General features: G+C 41.4%; 1 protein-coding gene across 6 annotated transcripts in view; it reads right to left on the bottom strand.

Moving 5' to 3' along the window:
- Positions 1 to 18,308, bottom strand: part of LOC306785869 (neurexin-1a-like) — a gene marked incomplete at its 5' end in the record, with an annotated part of 228,738 nt that overhangs the window by 18,038 nt on the left and 192,392 nt on the right. The window lies entirely within an intron of this gene.

Genomic DNA, 18,308 nt, shown 5'->3' with positions numbered 1-18,308 from the left:
CATGGTAGCTATCACACTGCAGCAGCAGCGCTTATCAGAACTCCTGATGACATCCAAGTATCTGACTTAGCACCCTGGAACTAGGTCGATGTTGATGAATAATTTAGTCCCAGATGCTCAATAGATTCCAACTGAATAATGAAGGCGTGTGGGCCTTTAAGACTGTGGGTTCAGCTCAGTGTATTGCCTGGCCTTCGCCCACACTCTTCCTACTGCTGGTCTGCTAAGCTGTCAACATCATGGACTCACACAGACTACAGCAAGGCTGAAAGGCAATGGAATGACGTTATCGCTATCACAGTACAGCTGTGTAACATACGGTGAATGATTTATATGTATTCATATGCTGATCATCTTAAAATCTTTTGAGACATTTTTACTACCTGGGCTTTTTAACAATTAAATACAAGCTCTGAGGTGGGGCTTTTATGGTGGCACAACAGATTTCCACTGAGACTGAGTGAGTAGGGAATAGGGGACAACTCTCTGCTGTTACCTCGCTGAAAAGGATTTACATCAGATCCTGCAATTCTCCGTAAATGGATAAACAAAGCTTCAAAACAGGAACTTCCAAAAAACATCAGTCAATAAACAAACAAAAAAATGTATGCAAAAGAGCAACTGCTTGTTACTGAAATATTGTCAACTGAGTGTTTCTGAGCACTGCATTAATCTGTTCCCATACAAAATAAAGTCTTGTCATAATAGTGAAGCGTTGCACCAAAGACTTCTGTTTGAAATTCCTCACTTCTGGACATCACAGACCAGTGACCTGTTTGAACGTTAACATGCTGTGCCGCTATTACTTATGGAGAAGAAAAATACAAAAACATATAACTAAAAAGATATAATTTGGGAAAATAACAGGCAGAGTTGAGATAAACAAGTTTTAAAAACGATCTAGAAATAGTTTGTTCGTAATAAGCCTCCTTTAAAGCACTGACACATTGTCATAATTGTTTGACAAACAAACTATTCTCTCAACAACAATCCTGACTTTTGTGACTCCAACAACCTCACTCTAAAGAACATCAAAACATGAGGTCACTAAACTAACCATAACCACCATCTTTATTTTTCAAAACTGTCAGTAATTACCTGAGGCATTGGAGCAGGCCACTGAGGGCATTCTGTAGTGTGATTCTTCAGAGCGCCTGAGACATCCATGCAAAAAAAGATGCAGGCATTTGTCAAAGGCAATTAACTCAGAGTAATTGGTGTCTCCTCCTTTCTGTTTGGTGTTTTTTCCTGCTTGTGTATACCATAGCGATAAACTGGCGGTGGTGGACAGCTGTTTTCACTTGCCAAGTCATGAGACACTGTCCCTTTTGGGAGAGAGGCTTTGCTTTATTTAAAACGAAAGCAGCTGTTGCTGCGACTGGACCTCAGGCAGAGTATCAGAGTGTCATTAAAAAAAGAATGGTCGGAGGCTCTCCATCTCCTCCCCTGGTACCCACATGTTTCTGTCTTGCCATACATCTTCCTCAAGGCTTAAGTCACTGCACCACAGACAGTCTAACAAGGCGCTGGGAGGCAGCTTCACACACCTGGTACACTCACGGCGCACAGTGTGGAAACATACAAGCATAGTTTCACACAGAACCACACAGATGCCAAAAGTCGACTGGTTACGACATTTCATTTTTTTTAAATGCCGACAGTCTGGTGGATTCAATGTGTCCAGAATCAGTCCTTTGTTAATGTGTATGTCCTCAACAGAGCACTGGATTTCATTATTACTGAGGAGGAAAGTCAGAGGAATGAGTACAGTAAAACGTCCAGGTTTTGTGTCAAACAATAAAAAAAATGAATTCTCACAAAGGCTTGGGAATGAGTGAGGAGTGACAGGGCAATTGCTAGTTTGGTGCACCGGCCCAGAAAAGCTATCCGGTGTAAAATGAAAGGCTGCCTTTGAGAGAGCGACACAATGGCACAGGTAGGGGCTAATGCAGGAGTGTACTGTACAAGTGGATATGGACGATGCAAATACAGAGCTGCTTCAAAATGTACACATGCCTGTGCCCTCATTAAATGAGGTCCCTCTTGGGGACCCGAGAACACTGCTGTGTGAGGACCCCTTTTAATGTTGCTGCTTCAAGGCACTGCTGTGCCGCTTTGTAGATGTTTCTCGAGTCCCCCCGCAGGACCACGTTCAACTTATTTTCCAGGAACAGTCATCCGCACGGCCTTAATGAAAATCCAACACTTAGCACAGTACGTGATGTGGCTCAGGCACCAAGGTATAACCAGGAAAGACGTCTGGCTGCGTGGGCGGAAACACAGCCCATTTCCCAGTCAGAGCCTGCGTCAAACTATCACCATGTCACTCACTGACTCAGAGTGAACCATGTGTGCCTGGTGCCCAGTTACACCCCTCATACAACCCCAGACTCCAGACATTCTGTGCAACTAACCACAAACAGTTGATATTTTGATTTCTAATGAACCAGGGGTGTCATTATTGATGACTGGGGACATATGAATAATGTGCACACAATATGGACGAGTGCCTGTAGTCACCTCACACTGCAGAGAGAGTGCACATTGAGCGGCTGCCATGTAGGATACAGCTTCAAGCAGATTACACAGGCGAAGGCTGGATGCCTTCTGCTAGCTACATGCTCTAAATGATAAAATCTTAATATGAAATTCATAATACTATCTGCCTCTATCTACCTCCTACGCTACGCCCTCTCGCTCTCTAATTTCTTCTCTCTTGCCTATGCATGAACACGGCTCCATAGAAGTATATTACATGGTCGACTTTGTCCCTCCCCCTTACCCCTGCTTCCACACTTCTCAGATACATTAGATCTGTCTGCATTGAAGCATTTTTCCCTCTGGATGCCCTGATATTGTCCTTATCTGAAATCGAATCTGGAGCTCTGTGCACGTCTGTAGCTCGCCTTGGTAGTAATCTGGCCTGAGAGCAGAGAACTGCCCTGGAGGAATATCATACACTAAGGATAAGCTAGCGAGTGAGGGAGGAATAACAATTACCAGAAAATGGCTATAATCATGGAGCTTTCTATCTAAATGCTAACATACATCACTTGCCATTTTGGGGAAACTGTTCGGTTCAATCCAAAGCTACGATATCTTCCTGATTTTACCTGCGTCTTGACATGCAGTCCCCAGTCCCTCATAAGGTGACAGCAACAAATTTGTCATCTTAATAGAGATGCCATCACTGCTGAGATGAATGTAAGCGGGTCTCATTCCCATGTGTAACGTTTGCAAAAACATGACATGAGGAAAGAGGAAGAGAAGCTTTGCCCTACAACAGCAGACCAGGTCGCCTGTAGCTCCCACAGAGCGTCGTCATAATCAGATTCCTGTCCTCCGGGTCTGGATGTGTCATTTACAAAGGGCCAGTGCTATAAGCTAATGAGCAATGCTCTCATTCAGAAAAGACGTGACAAAAGACATAGTGATACATTTCAGGGCGGAAATCAAAAATTGTGATGAAAGAAAGTCTCAATTGGCAGCATTTATGGAAAATAGATTTTTCATCACGAATCCATCCCTGTGGCAGTGTTGTAATACCAGACTGGACCTGCTTTTAATTATTCATAGATCGTTTTAATTTTTTATTTTGACTTGTTTTTATTTAGCTTTGGACTTCCAAAAATATGCTTTCATTTTTATTTGATCTCATTTATCTTTAAAGGAATACAATGTTTGTTTCCAGTCTTTGTGCTCTGATAAGCTCACTGGCAGTAACTTCATATTTACTGTACAAACATGAGAACTGAACATCTAACTCCTGACAAGAGTGAAAGTATTTCCGAAACTAACTATTCATTTCAACAAAGTTAGATTCCAAATGTAAGCACTTGTTTGCTTGATTGAGTTACATTCCTTCCCGAGGCCATTTCTCCATTTCTCTCTTCTCTTGTCCACTTGTCTAACACACAAACAGGCTTCATTTGCTGGCATGCGGATGTCTTTATTTCATTTCTGTACCTCCTGGAATGCGTTTTACCTTAATTTAATCTATGTGGTAATGACGTCAGCGTACATTATCCCCGCCTTCCATCCCCGAACTTGCCTTTATTGCACTAGATCTGGTGTTCGACATCAGAAGATGGCTGCTCCCGCAAACAGAAGCAGCCATCTTGATGCGTGTACAGTATGATCTTTATCTCAGCTATGGAATCACTTAGCACGCTGCTGTGAATCTCCAGATACAGAAAATTAGATGGATGAACGCAGATTTACACTCAAGTCAAGGTCTTCTGGTTTACGAATGTTCTTTGCAACCAAATACATTTTCTACAACTGACGGGATAAATAAAAGGTTTCATCTGAAGATAAAACAAGACTATAACGTCTGTTTTGGTGAGAACTAAAGTGATACATTTGACAACCATTGCTTGTATCATAAATAAAGGCGCTTTTGGATGCATAAGCCTGTGTCAGTTTATGCCCGACACTTTCTACCAGCTTTTGAGAAAATTATTTTTAAAAGTGAAGAGAGCTCAGAACACCTCAGTGAGCAGTTGGCAGAGAGCTCGTGTTCATGAATGTGATGTATAAACAGCTGATGGCAGAATCGTGCAGGTGGGAGCAATGCACCGTAGGACAAATTGTATCTTATGTTCAACAGTTGGCCCAGGACTATTTTGTGTTTCTACAAATCATACGGTACCACCAAATGTCCTAAGAGACAACAATATGGTCTATAACACATGCTGTGAAGCTGTCAGTATCTCCTCCACGCACAATCCAACACTTTATGAAACAGAGACAACATTCACACTGCGTAGGTTTCATTTTTGTCATCCAAACAGACTCAGTGGGAATATTTGTAGTCCTCTGTAATGCTGCCAGTAGTGCGCAACCTGCAAAAGCAAAGATGCTTCTTTGTTGACGATCTTAATAATGGCAGAATGTATGAAGCACTTGGCCGTAACAATTTTAGAAGCCTTTAAAACAAGCAAACGGGAAATAAAGCACCAAATGACGACACGGCATCTTGGGGCCCTAAGCAGACAAATTTTACATTCTTGTGCCTGCTGCAGACGAGCCTGTCTCTGCCGTCAACGATCAGAAAAGTGCAAACATTCATCAAATCCCGTGAACGCACGTCAACACACACTGGCATGTTTGTGTTCACCCCTGCCAAGGTGGACTGGATCAACGAGTCACAGGGGCTCTATGTGTACAACACAGTGTTGAAGGGCAGCTACCATAATGGCCCCCGGTGAGGCTCAGATGATGGATATGGTCTGTCGCTGGGAGTGAACGCCACAGCCCGGGGGGCCACCGTGGGTCTGCGGCGTTACCTTCTTTGCCATCTGTCAGCACTGGGTGGGCACAAACCCATGACTTGGGCCTGGGCCAGAACACACCAGGACCACCTTCAACAGCACACACCTCACTTTAGGGACAAGGTGGGGAGGTCAGCAAGACACACGAGTGCTGCACTGGAGAGCTGTCTATCTACATATTCTGCAATTCAACCTGTTTCTGCTCTCATCTAACGAAGGTTACACATGCATGCATGGGTTTCAGTTTCTTCAGCTTGGAAAGGGGATGACACCAACAGAATATATGACAATAAATACAAACATTAATAGTGCATCTGTCAGCGAAGCAAGCCATTTGATAGAAATTACTGTTTTTTCCCTCAAGGTTAGAGCATCTCAGTAGCATGATGGTCAATCCCATACATCTGCATTGCAGGGGAAATCGAGCAATTCCTTTTAAAAGACAAATACAAAAAGGAGACTAGAGAGAGAGAAAAAAATAATCTTTTCAAATCATTCATTTCCTATTTAGCTCCACTTGGTGCGGGCGTGGATGTTAAAATCTGGCTCTGATTGAAAGTGATTTGATCATGTTATCACGTGAAATAAGGAAAATGAAGTCGGGTCTGGCTGATCTGAAAGTAACTTATAATAAATATAAATAAATATGATAAATGTTTGAGAATTCTTCAGAGGAGAACTTCCTTGATTCAAAACATTTTACTGTTTAATTTAGTTTTTACACTAAATCAGACTTTCAAATTAAGAGAATAAAATGACAGCGATTCACTCTATTTCATCACATACAAATAAAGTAAATCCAAGCCAAATATTTCTCTAATTAAATATGTACCAACCACAAAAGGAGAAAATTTAAATATGGAGGATAGAAAGAGATGAGGAATAGTTTGATATTTACTTTAGAACTTTTTGAAACCAAGATTTCCCTTTATGCATGACAATTCAATTCTAATAGGACTAGAGTCCATGTGGGTTATTACCACATCTGTGGGAGATAGGCTGGGCAGACTCTGCATTTAATTCAACCGTCATCTGAGTTTGCTGGTGGACAAATAGAATACCATTGACATTCAACAGCCTGGTATCTTTCCTCCGTCTCTACGACTTTCAACAAAAAGCAATACAAGTCATCTTAAAAAAAGAACCCATCCCTCAAACAATTTAGCAGTGAGAATAGTGTGTACTGTGAGTCGTGATCACATGGCTGATACCAGCGCAAACACAGATGGGTACAACTCCTAACGCCATGAAATGAACAAGCAACCCATGTTTTTTATTCTGAAATAAAATGAGCAGGACCCTTCATCTCAACTGCCAGCGATTCAGAACACAGTTCCGCCTTTCTTGTTAAATGCTTGCATTTCTTCTATTATTTGACGAGAAAAGTGCTTTTTGAATCGTTGATAATATGCCTGTCAATCAAAAACAACTTCCTGTACTATTGTGAGCAGTTTATGTTCTTAAATCTTGGTGAAACTTAAATGAAATGTAAGAAATCTGGTTCCCATCTTGATCTTAGAGAAGACAGACAAAAGATAAAAACAAAAGGCTTATCTTGAACAATAACAGAGGTAGACCAAAAGAGTGTGCAAGCAGAGCCGGATCAATGCAAAGGCGTTCTAGGCACATGCCTAGCCGGCCTCCTTGCCACTAGGGGGCCCAGTTGCCCTGGCGTTCCTTAAACGTCAGCAGGCAGCTTGCGTTGTAATATATTGCTAAACATTCAGTAAACGTATATCAATTATGAAGCATATTAGCGCAGAACCATTGAATCTCATTTTCCGTAGTAGTAATATTTGTTTTTGTTTGATACGTCAAAATGAATTAGCCCCTTTTACAAACAAGCCAGCCCCCCCATAGCTCCCCCGATCACAATTCTCTGGCAGCGTCGCTGATAATGTGGCAGTTAAACGTACTTTTCTTAGTTTACCAAATATTAAAATGTGCATGTAGGGGGTCTGCCTAGTGTAATCCATCCATTTAACCCGGCTCTGTTTGCAAGTTAGCAATGTAAGCTTACTATTACTATCTTAACAACCTGCAAGTTAGGGTGTAGTCATTGTCACAGGGTCTGCGTTTGTTTCTCGAGTTCTGAACCTAAATTTGGGCACTGCTCGGGAGGCTACAACTAAAGTCAAGTTACAGGTACTCTGGGGGGAAATACGTTATGCATTTTTCCAGACAAGCTGTTGGACAGTGCATTCCCAGTGCAATTACCCAATAACCTTTGGGTAGCATTGGTATTCTCAAAATCTTGTGACGTTTCCTGTAGTAGTAGTGAGCCATTTCTTCCAGGAAGTAGTGGAGCAGTGCTATATCTTATTTTCTCTTGAAGAAAGAAAAGCTTGAAAACTATTGTGCCACTTTTCTATCTTTTGATTCATAAAGAAATAGAGCAGCCGCATGTATGACAGTATGGGGTAGAGAGAGAACTGGTGCATCCTCCAGGGCAGTGACCTGTCCCGAGGGATACACCTGACTCTTGAGAGCTGTTCGGCGGGGGGCTTTGTGCTGTCAACCTCCTACTGCAGGTGGAGTTCCCCCAATTAACGCAATGCTACTGACATTTAAAAGTCATCACATGAAAATATTCCTTCGCGACACCTTTTCTCTTCCATTGTTGTCTGTTTAACAGCATAACTGCACTCGTCTATCAGACAGCATAAAAATGACAACGTTGGTCTCGATGTCGCCTTTTTAATTAATGAACCATAGTGGCAAACAGTGCATGACCGGGAACCGAGACTAATCATAATCTAATCTAATCATAAGTGACTTTAAAAAGGCTTTTCTGTCTACTGTGCATTTATGAAACAGGTAGAACATGAGTGTGCAGGATTTGTCTTTCTTTGGATCGTTTTGGTTTTAGATATTTGGTTTTTATGTTGACTTGCTCATATTCAAAATGTAACAGTAGATCATGTATTCAAAATGAATGAAGACTGGATCATCCTTAAGATCATATCCAAGTATCATATCTTGTAGCATAATTAACAAAGCTGCACTGGATGAGTGCCTCAGTTGCCTGAGTAGTGCTTAATACCCAAGTCTCAGGTCTGAGTATTGAGGCATGCAGGATTAGTATTAAATCTAGGCCGTGCAGACTTAATGCAGCCTTAGCTTGTAAAACAATAATCCCTACCGGTATCAAGACAATCACAACAATGCCTGAAGGTAGTAGCAGATAGAAAAAAAGAGACACTGTGCTTAGATGATAATAAAAGAAGAGAAGCTGCAAACTGAGCAGTTATTGGACACTAAATTGCAGAAGATTTTTCACCACAAGACTACTGTGACACTAAGTTCATTATAGTGTGTTTTGCAGGAGCCAGCGAAGAGGCTACAGGGTACCCAAACACTGCACTGAAAGTGTAGCAGTGCAGCATGCCAGTCTTCGATTATCGCTGTGAATTATAGAGGCCAGGTTTGTGCCCCTCGTCTCAGGGCCCCAGACAAACAGAGCCACTACAAGCCAGTTCAGCCGGAACTGAACCATGTGCTGTGAGTGCAAATGAAATTGCCCACACAATGTGTTTTGAATGTTCCTCACTTCCCCTGAACGACCGCCTCACCTAGGGTTAATTCAGAAATAGAAGGGCCAATTGGCTATTTGGTGGCAATGATGTGACATAGTGGCCATTCATTCCACCTAGGGACAGGCTATAATCTGCATTTCTTGAATGCAGCAACAAGCTCCGAAACAGAAATTGCACTCTGCAAAAAGGTTATGAAAGAAATATGGCAAGCATGAAATGTCCACTTCTACGGTGTGTTGTGTTTAATAAATACTGTATTATATTGGCCGGAATACAAGACAACGCTTTTGTTTGATATTTAAGCGCCCCAAGAGCAAAAATCCGAATGATCTTGGTGATCCTCTGACTTTCACGTTAGCGCCACCAGCAGCAGGTGCAAGTTTTATCATATCTAATGTATGGATTGAAACAAAAGTTTGTACCGAGAGTCATGGTTGCCAGACAATGTAGCCTAACTTTGGTGATCCCTTCACTTTTCCTCTTCCACCACCATAAGATTGACGTTCTTGGATTTGAGTGAATTTTGAAAACTATGGTTTGTTGTGAAATTTCTTTCAGATATTTAAGGTTTCTTGAGGATACGTTTTAATATTTTTTTATTGGTATTATATTTTGTTTAGTGCTAAACAGTAAATGTTTGCATGCAAACTGAAATGGTGAACCTAGTGAATATCAATTTATTAGCATTGTAAATGTTGTCGCGTTAGCATGCTGATGTTAGCACTGCTATGCCTATGTACAATCTCACAGAAGAGCTAGAATGGCTGGTTTTATTGTAAATTTTCATGGCATTGTGCTACATTTTCATATCACATTTTCTAACATATCAAACGGGAAGAAATAAGGAATAAAAAGTGAAATCACCATGTTAAAATCCAATAAAAGAAAAAATGACTGTGGAAAATGACAGGGAAACCACTATTGTGTGACTGCTACATTGAGTCAAGTGTTACTAATTATATTATAAAACGGAAATAAGTAATGTGTGGATAATAAAAAGGTATAAAACAGCTATAAACACTGACTGAAAAAAAATTGTTCAATGCTAAATTTAATATCAACAAATAACACAACAAATATTTTCCACATACTAAACATTCCCAAAACAAAGTCACAGGTCTGTAACTTTACTGTATATACTGTAAGACCTTATCATACAACATTGTTCACCTGGAGTTTTATGTCCTTGTGTCTCTCCATGATGCTCGAGCCATCACCAACTTTAGAGGATGTTGCTGCAGACAGCACTGGCGGTGGATGGCATGGCTCACACTATGGCCACTTGTGAGATTCATACACTGTATGTTTGCTGGCCAGGGTTGATAATACAGAGCAATGCAGGTGAGGATCCAGCACTGTCAAGAGCTCTCAATGGCTCTTCCAGATAGCAGGCTTTCGTCTTTCTTTTTTTCGTTAGCTGGGAGGGTCGCAGCTACAAAGCGCACTAGCTCTTATCCTTGAGTGGTTTTGATGAACCATCATCTGGTGTTAAATGCTATCTTTCTACTGCTTGACATTTTCTTTCATTTCAGCCACCAGCAATTTAAAAAGCTGCACACAACATGTTGTTGTACTGGCTTTGGATTCCATATAGTACATATTTAACAAATACATCAAAATGATATTCAGCAGATTTGCAGCAGTTGTCAAGTGTTACTTAAATACATATTAAAAAAAGAGCAATGTCTGCAGAGATTCCACAACTTTTTTGAAAGACTAGAATTACCGCCTTGCGGTTGTATTCCTCTGCCAACCTGTCATGGTGCAGTTTACATCCGTGTCTTTCCAAAATAGATCACTACATTTGATCTCAATATATATTTGTGTAAAATTCTCATAATTAGTATTCTTGAGTTAAGGCCAACAACGTGTTGAAAGGTCACAGTGACTTATGATCGCTAAATTCTAAAAATGTAATCCTTGAGTCTAACTGGACGTTTGCACCAAATTTGAAGACATTTGCTCAAGGCATGCCTGAGATATCGCGTTAACAAGAAAAGGACGTATGTGAGGTCACAATGAGCTTGACCTTTAACCTCCAAAATCGAATCAGCTCTTCCTCCAGGTTGACACGGACGAACGTACAAACCAAAAACATAATGGCCGTCATTTATTAATATGTGCGTAGAAATGTACTCACTTACAAAACTAAGCAAGAACATTTTGCACTTACAAGATAAGTGCACAAGCAGAATTACCGTCGGATTCATGACACATGCGCACCGGCCCATTTTATTCTCTGTTAGCGAATCATAATAATTCTAAATTGATAGGCTTGTGTGTATTATTGGAAATCAGCAGACTGCCACGCCCCCATTTCTCTACATAAGAAACTATGTTTGCCTGGAGATTTGTCATGATGAAAGCAGTTCAATTGTTGCTAATGAGAGAAACTTGGCCTCTACTTAAAATATAAAACCACTGAAGGAATTGAGGCAATAGTGTCCGAGGTGGAAAGCAGAAATGGCACAGTTTTCTGACGTTCTTCCAAAGGAGTAACGATGAGGCTTGGGCTGCGAGGCAGTGGATGTTGTGTCGCCTAATGGTGCGTTCACACCGGTCGCGCTGATTTTTTGACGCGCGTCGAGATTACATACAAAGTCTATGCACAGACGCGATGAGACTGGCGCGCCTCGATTTTGCGATGGCGCCGCGCGTTGGACGCGTTATTGCAGTGCGGTGGACGCGGTGGACGCGTTGGACGCCGCAAAATCGCCAACGCGCGAGTTGAAATTTTTCAACTTCAGCGACATAATCGGGTGACGCTGTGGCGCGATAGCCTATCAGCGTTGAGTTGCTGCCCCCGTCATCAGTGCCGTAGCTCCTGCGGTGCTGAATCGTAAACAATGGAGGACAAATTAATAGTGGCGGTTTTGTGGCTTCCCCGAGCTCTACGATACGTCGTCGTATCTCTACCGCGACCGAACTAAAAAGGATATGGCATGGAGGAAAGTAGGTGAGGACGTCGGACAACCTGGTAAGTTATTATGTCTTTGTTACTTGATTCTAGCTATCGGTTGTAATTTACTAACTAGCTATATGAACCATGTTAGCATGAAAGCTAGCCCAACCACCGGCTTTCACACTAAATACGTTATGCGTTCCTTGTCAGATGAGATTTGCCGACGGAAGTGGAAGACTCTCAGGGACACGTATTTGAGAAAGAGGAGACAGAGAGAAAGAGTGGCTCAGGAGCAGGGCCATCAAAGAAGTGGAAGTACTCTGCGGTTATGTCTTTCCTCAACCCCTTCGTGACTCCCAGGGAGAGTAGCGGTAACATGGGGAGGGTCGAGGGAGACAGTACCGCAGAGTACTTCACAGATGCAGGACCAGACCAGGACGACATGTCAGAGGCAGCAACAGGGCCATCTGAGATTGACAGGAGAGGTTTGTTGAAGTGAAGACACAAAAGCACAGCATAGTTAAGTCATACAGAAAATATTACTACAGCTGAAGTAGTAACGACAGGCCAAATCAGTGCAAGAGGTTTGTTTTTTTCATTTGGCAAAGCCTGGTTCTGTATAGTCTTCATACTTATTAAAAAAAATGTTTCATGAGCAAAAATAAATTATAATAAAGGAGCTTTGAACTCTGGGCTCCGGATCTTAAACCACTATACTGTCATAGCTTTGAAGGCAAATTACTATTCAATTAAAGCAGCACTTTTGAGTCATACAATTGTTTTATTGTTCATGTTCAAAGATGAAACAGCTTGGTCATCAGAGGACGGTGAGGAAGAACCTCAAGGTGCTGCTGCTGCTCCTCCTCCTGCTGCTCCTCCCGCTCCTGCTCCACCCATGGGTATGTACATCACAAAAGTTGGATTGCATTTTTTTGTATGAATACAATTTATGCATTCATGGTATGTTTTTCACAATTACAAATATTTACTTTACAAGCTATTGTAGTGATGGGATGCAATAGTTTCACGAAATATGTTGTTTCCATGTCATACAGGAAAAAGAAGGGCCCCAAAAAGGCCAACAGGGATCGAGAAGCAGCAGGAGATAGAGAAGCGCCTTCTGCAGGCATTGGAGAGAGACACCCCCCTGCTCCACCAGCTCCACCAGCTCCACCACAATCTGAGGATGAACTCTTCATGAGGAGCCTGGTTCCTTCCCTGGAAAGATTGCCACGCCAGCAAAAGGAATATATAAAATTGCAATTTCACAAATTAATTTATGATGCCAGCACTGTGGTGCTGAATTTGGAACATTTGGATTAGACATCTGGGGGACAATCTTTCCAGGGAACGAACCAGGAATTTTAAAAAAACAATTAGTTTGTATTTTGTAAAAATTAGTTTGTTTTTGTATATGTTTTTCTATACATTTTCAATAAATCAATGCACTTCATTTCATGTTACTTTGTCCATGTTCTTTATTGTAGTTTTACAAGAAAACTTAAGGATACAACTATATATATATATATATATATATATATATATATATATATATATATATATATATATATATATAGTGAAGGACACACTGCTACAACATATATTAAGTAACATTGCAGGAAGTTTGCTCAGTAGTAATGTGTGGGTGGCTCTTAAAAGAGCTGTTTTGGATGTGCTTGAACACGGTGTCTTGCCATGGGAAGATCTGGAATTAGCAGGGGCTTTGAGGACAACATGCTTTCCATCCAGTGCTCCACAGCAGAGAGGAAAATTCCACCGCTCCTCAAACTGCACAGCAATTGATCTCCACTCCTCTGTGGTGAGCACAGCCATGAACTCCTCCACAAGGCAGTCCCAAATAGCTGTGGCAACATCTGGGACAATACCGGAGACAGTGGAGACCCCGACACGGAAGCTGTTTGCGATGGTCCTAAAGGAGTCACCAGTAGCAAGATATCTGCAGCACAGAAGAACATTCAATTTAACAGAGTTATTGAACATACTGTAGCTGCTAATAGAAGTAGTTTTTATTGATATGACTGCACAGCTGCTGTCATGAATAATAAACATCTTAAATGCTGGTGATTTTCGTAAGATTACGTTATTTTGAGTATTGTCGGACTTCGGATCCATCATGGATCCAAACTCCATTCAGAAAAACTATGTTAAAGTGGCTTCCTTGCCCTGTTGTGGACCGACAAAGCCTGAACTTATTTCATTCTTTCATTAATTCATTTTATGGAACTGCCACTCACCGGAGACAGACGGACAGGCGCTCCGCAGCTGAGATGGAACGCCTGTAGTAGGTGTCCAGTCGACAAATCCTGGGACCGACCCGAGCCAACAGGTCATCAAACTGGCTAATGGTTAGCCGCATGTAGCGCTGGAAGCGGTAGTCATCCAGACGTAGTTCCTGGAGAAGTCTGTGAAATTCACCGAGCTGTGTTCGTCTACGGATGCTGTTATGGACCCAGAGACGACTGCGTTTGGCATTCCGACGTTTGAGGGACTTCCACAACACGTACAGAGCAGCAATTGTCCTTATTCCTGTCATGGTTGACGGCGGAAAACAATGGCGGCCAGATGGAGGCTTCCAGGACGATAAACCACGCCCCCTCTCCGGCGCTACGAGATTTTGCAGCGACCGGTGTGAACACAACCAGCGGCGCGTTGGACGCTTTTTTGCAGTGCGTTGGACGCTTTTTTGCAGTGCGTCAAAAAATCAACGCGACCGGTGTGAACGCAGCATAAGATACGGACTGTAGCTCAGGTAAAAAAAAAAAGAAATGGTTTGATATTTAAGTCAATGCCAAATAAACTATGAACAGACTAGAAGAAAAATAAGAAAACAGAGGACAAGCACCATCTGATTTGTCAGCCCAGGATGAGAGACTCTCCGCTATTATTGGACAAACATCCATAAGTGGGATATGTTCAAGAAATGAGGGTGAAAGTGATGACATCCAGCGAACATTATTGCTGTTCAGACTGTTAATTCTGTATTACTCTGCACCGCTACAGGGAGCAGACAATTCATTAAGACATGACAGTCAGCCGCATACAGCAAGCTGCCTTCTCTACGTAGGGCAGGAATCATGGCGAACAAAAAGCAACTACAGACACTAAAGTGTCGAATAATTTAGTCGGGAAAACCTCAAGATATTATTTAAAATAAAGGTAACATCAAGACTATGCCGAATTAGTATCTCTGTATTTGAGTGGGTTGTAAGTCCTGGAATTAAATCAATCCAGCATACCTTAAGCAAAGAAGGGATTCTAATAACTATTAAAATAACAATTCTGACTCATCAGCTTTTCCCATGCTTCATTTCTATCCTGATTAGACCAGTGAGCTCTAAGATGATAATATCCTTTATTAATAAAGCATGAGAGGACACCCAGTGGTTTGTGAAGAATGACATTAATGTAATGCTACCCATAAGCCAAGGCCCACAGTATTTAATAACAATAAAACCCCAGTTGAGCATTTAGAGAACTTTTTGATAGGGCACCTGAGAAGCCAGACCTTTCAAAATCATTATGCTGATGATGATTAGCACTGACTTTACCCTCTAGCAGATAAGTGGGCTAGTGCAAGAAGACATACCCTACATCTACAGAGCCAGAGTCACTGAAAGATTGAATTGTGCTGGCATTTTGACCATGTGTACACCGCAAGACAGCATGCTAACTTTTATTTTATTGAAAGCATGTATCAACAGTCTTTTTTTTGGGGGGGGGGGGGGGGGGGGGGGGGGGCTGTAGCCAGAGGATATCTGGCTCCTTAGCTGCTAAATGTTAACCAGCTAGTTGCAGTAGCTAACTGTTGTTTTAATGGGCAGGCAGCATCTGTGGGTTCCTCACTGTGAGTGAAAATCACATTGCACAAAGTCATGTGATCCATTGTTATTTAAAATAATACATTATAGGTGCTTTAAAATGATAATACTGAAAGAAATTGGCGTTTGCCGTTCCATCTCCACTGGGGCCGGCCGTAATGAAAACGTACGTGTCCCTGTAATGTACGGCTTTCAGGATATAAAATAATTCACTGAACTGCATTCCCATCAGAGTGGAGACTGAACACCTGGACAGCGATTGAAATGCGGACCTTTCAAGGTAAGAGAACAGTGATTGCACCATCTCTTGTTACATAGGCCTGACACAACGTCTTTCTGCGTGTAGTGTCCTGAAACGGTCCTACCGCGAGTGGTCTCCATGGGAAGGTCAAGTTGAATCAAACTGAAGCCATTGACATCTCCCTATGCAAACGTCTCTGCATGCCTCATTCATCTCTCCGCCTACATCACATAGCAGCTCTTTAATCCAATGACCTTTCTTTCTGTATGAATGCATGAGACAACACCTAAACCAACACAGTTAGGCTTGACTAATCTCCCTTTTCCAAGCCTTTATATGCCACTTTAAAGGTGAGCTAACATGCATGAAGCCTTATTGATACACGACTAACGTTTAAAACAATAGGCACAAGTAGATTCCCTCCAAAAAGTATGTAATATACAGTTGATAAATAATTGCACGGTACATTGCACTGCTTACATCAAAAACCAACAGATGTACACATGACCGCTGTTGTTGATTAAACTGTTTTATATAACTATCAGAATCTGCTTAGCATAAGAGCATAATGTTAGATACCCACACATCTGATCATATCTAAGGCATGAAATATGTTGTGTGTATATCTCTGTAATACACTGCTTTTCTGAATTATCGTGGTCATTCATATCACTTTATTTCTCTCCAGATGAAAATGCCTGAAAAAGGAGGGCAACCATCTCATCAAGCATGTTCCTTTCGGGCCAATCGTATGGCTCCTTGGTAGCAGTTTATAACACCACATGGCGCTGATATATATAATTATAGTCTATTGTTTGATATTACGTGCTCCTGCAACGGTTCAGAAACCATGCTGAGTCTGAGAGAAAACCATTCCACGAGATCAATATTTATGATTGTATTATTTGCCAGCATCTGCAGACCCTTACACAAATGGTTAAAATTGTCAGAGAGAGAGAGATAATGAGAGATAATGAGAGAGAGAGAGAATGAATGAGAGAGAGAGAGAGAGAGAGAGAGAGAGAGATACCAGACTCGAATTGTCTGAGGGAGTTTGTGATTTAGTCTGCTAAATTCAGAGAAAAACTTGACATTTTCTTTTGCTTTGAATAGAGTTGATCTTTTTAAAAGAGCTCTCTATAAAAGCTTCAGCCTGACTTCAAAGCCAAATCAACATTCAAGGCACTTTTTATGCTTTCATTTTATTCTGAAGCAACAATGTGAAAATAAACATTTAAATTAGATTACTTCTGAACAATGAAACACGGCACTGCACCTTCCAAGGCACCGAAACGTTTCTCCAAATATTCTTGAAATAGCCTGAGACATGTGCATTGCCTGTTGTCTCAATGAGACTGTGAAGGCATAAACAACGTTCAAAATCAAAATCTAATTATTTTTATTGTGTGTTTGTTTTTCAATCCCACCCCCTCCTCGAGATGCTATAATCTTCCTTTACCCAATCCGATTAATCCCAAATGAGTTAAATCCAAAATGATTTTTTTGTGAGAGCTGATTACGCCCTCATTAAGGGTCATTTCAGCGTACGACTGCTTGATTTAAGCTACTACGTATGCTTTCCCTTCATCTAACTCACTGAATATTTGAAATTCTTACACACATTTTAACTTTGTATGTGTTCTCCCTGCATCAGTATCTTCATGGTTTCAATTACATATTACTTGCTTCCTATCAAGGCTTACTTGATAGACTTGACTTCATGTGATATAAAATGCCCATTGTGTTAAACAATTAAGTGTTCATCGGTTTTGAATCCCATCACGGATTAGCTTTTGGCTCCATAAATATTAAAGCATATTTCTTGTCAATGAGGTTGTTTTTTGATTTGTGTGTACAGGCTGAGATATTGATGTGGGCCATGAAGCTTCTGTTTTTGTTTTGTACCAACAACACATGAATCAATACTACATTCTAATCTTTCCTCTTTGTTGAGATATAAAACAGTCTTTTTACTTTGTGACCTAAAAGCGTCACTACCGTCTTCTGCTCGGTGCTCAGGTATCCCTGGGTTGTAATGAAGTTCTGTCAGCATGTTTTTTTTGCAAGCTAATTCCCAATGCAATGATGCAAGTAAATAAAGAAAACTGTTCAATTCCTATTTACATTTTGAGAACCTCAAGGATTTAGCAGTCACACTATGATTAGGACGTTTTTTTACAGTGTTTCCTGTTCTTGGAAAGGACTGTGCGAATAAGGTCTGCTTGCAATGTTATTTGATCGGACAAACGTTTTGTGTTGCATTGTTTACTCACACATTGTGACATCTGAGAAGAAATATGCTGCTGCAGACTCTGCACCACTCATGCAGGACAGATAAAGATGATGGAGGGCTGAGAGATGATGGTTATCACTCTAATACACACACACGCGCACACACACACACCCACACCTGATTGCACGGGGAGAAACGCTCAACAGTGTGCCTGTGGCGCTGCTCCCAACGGTGGAACAACACACTTATTTTTCTTCAGCTTTTAGGTCACAGGACTCAATGAC

This window comes from Melanostigma gelatinosum, assembly GCF_949748355.1.
Source record: "Melanostigma gelatinosum genome assembly, chromosome: 12".
Lineage (NCBI taxonomy): Eukaryota > Metazoa > Chordata > Actinopteri > Perciformes > Zoarcidae > Melanostigma > Melanostigma gelatinosum.
Note: the sequence above shows the minus strand (reverse complement) of the source record. Positions and strands in the feature narration are given on the sequence as shown.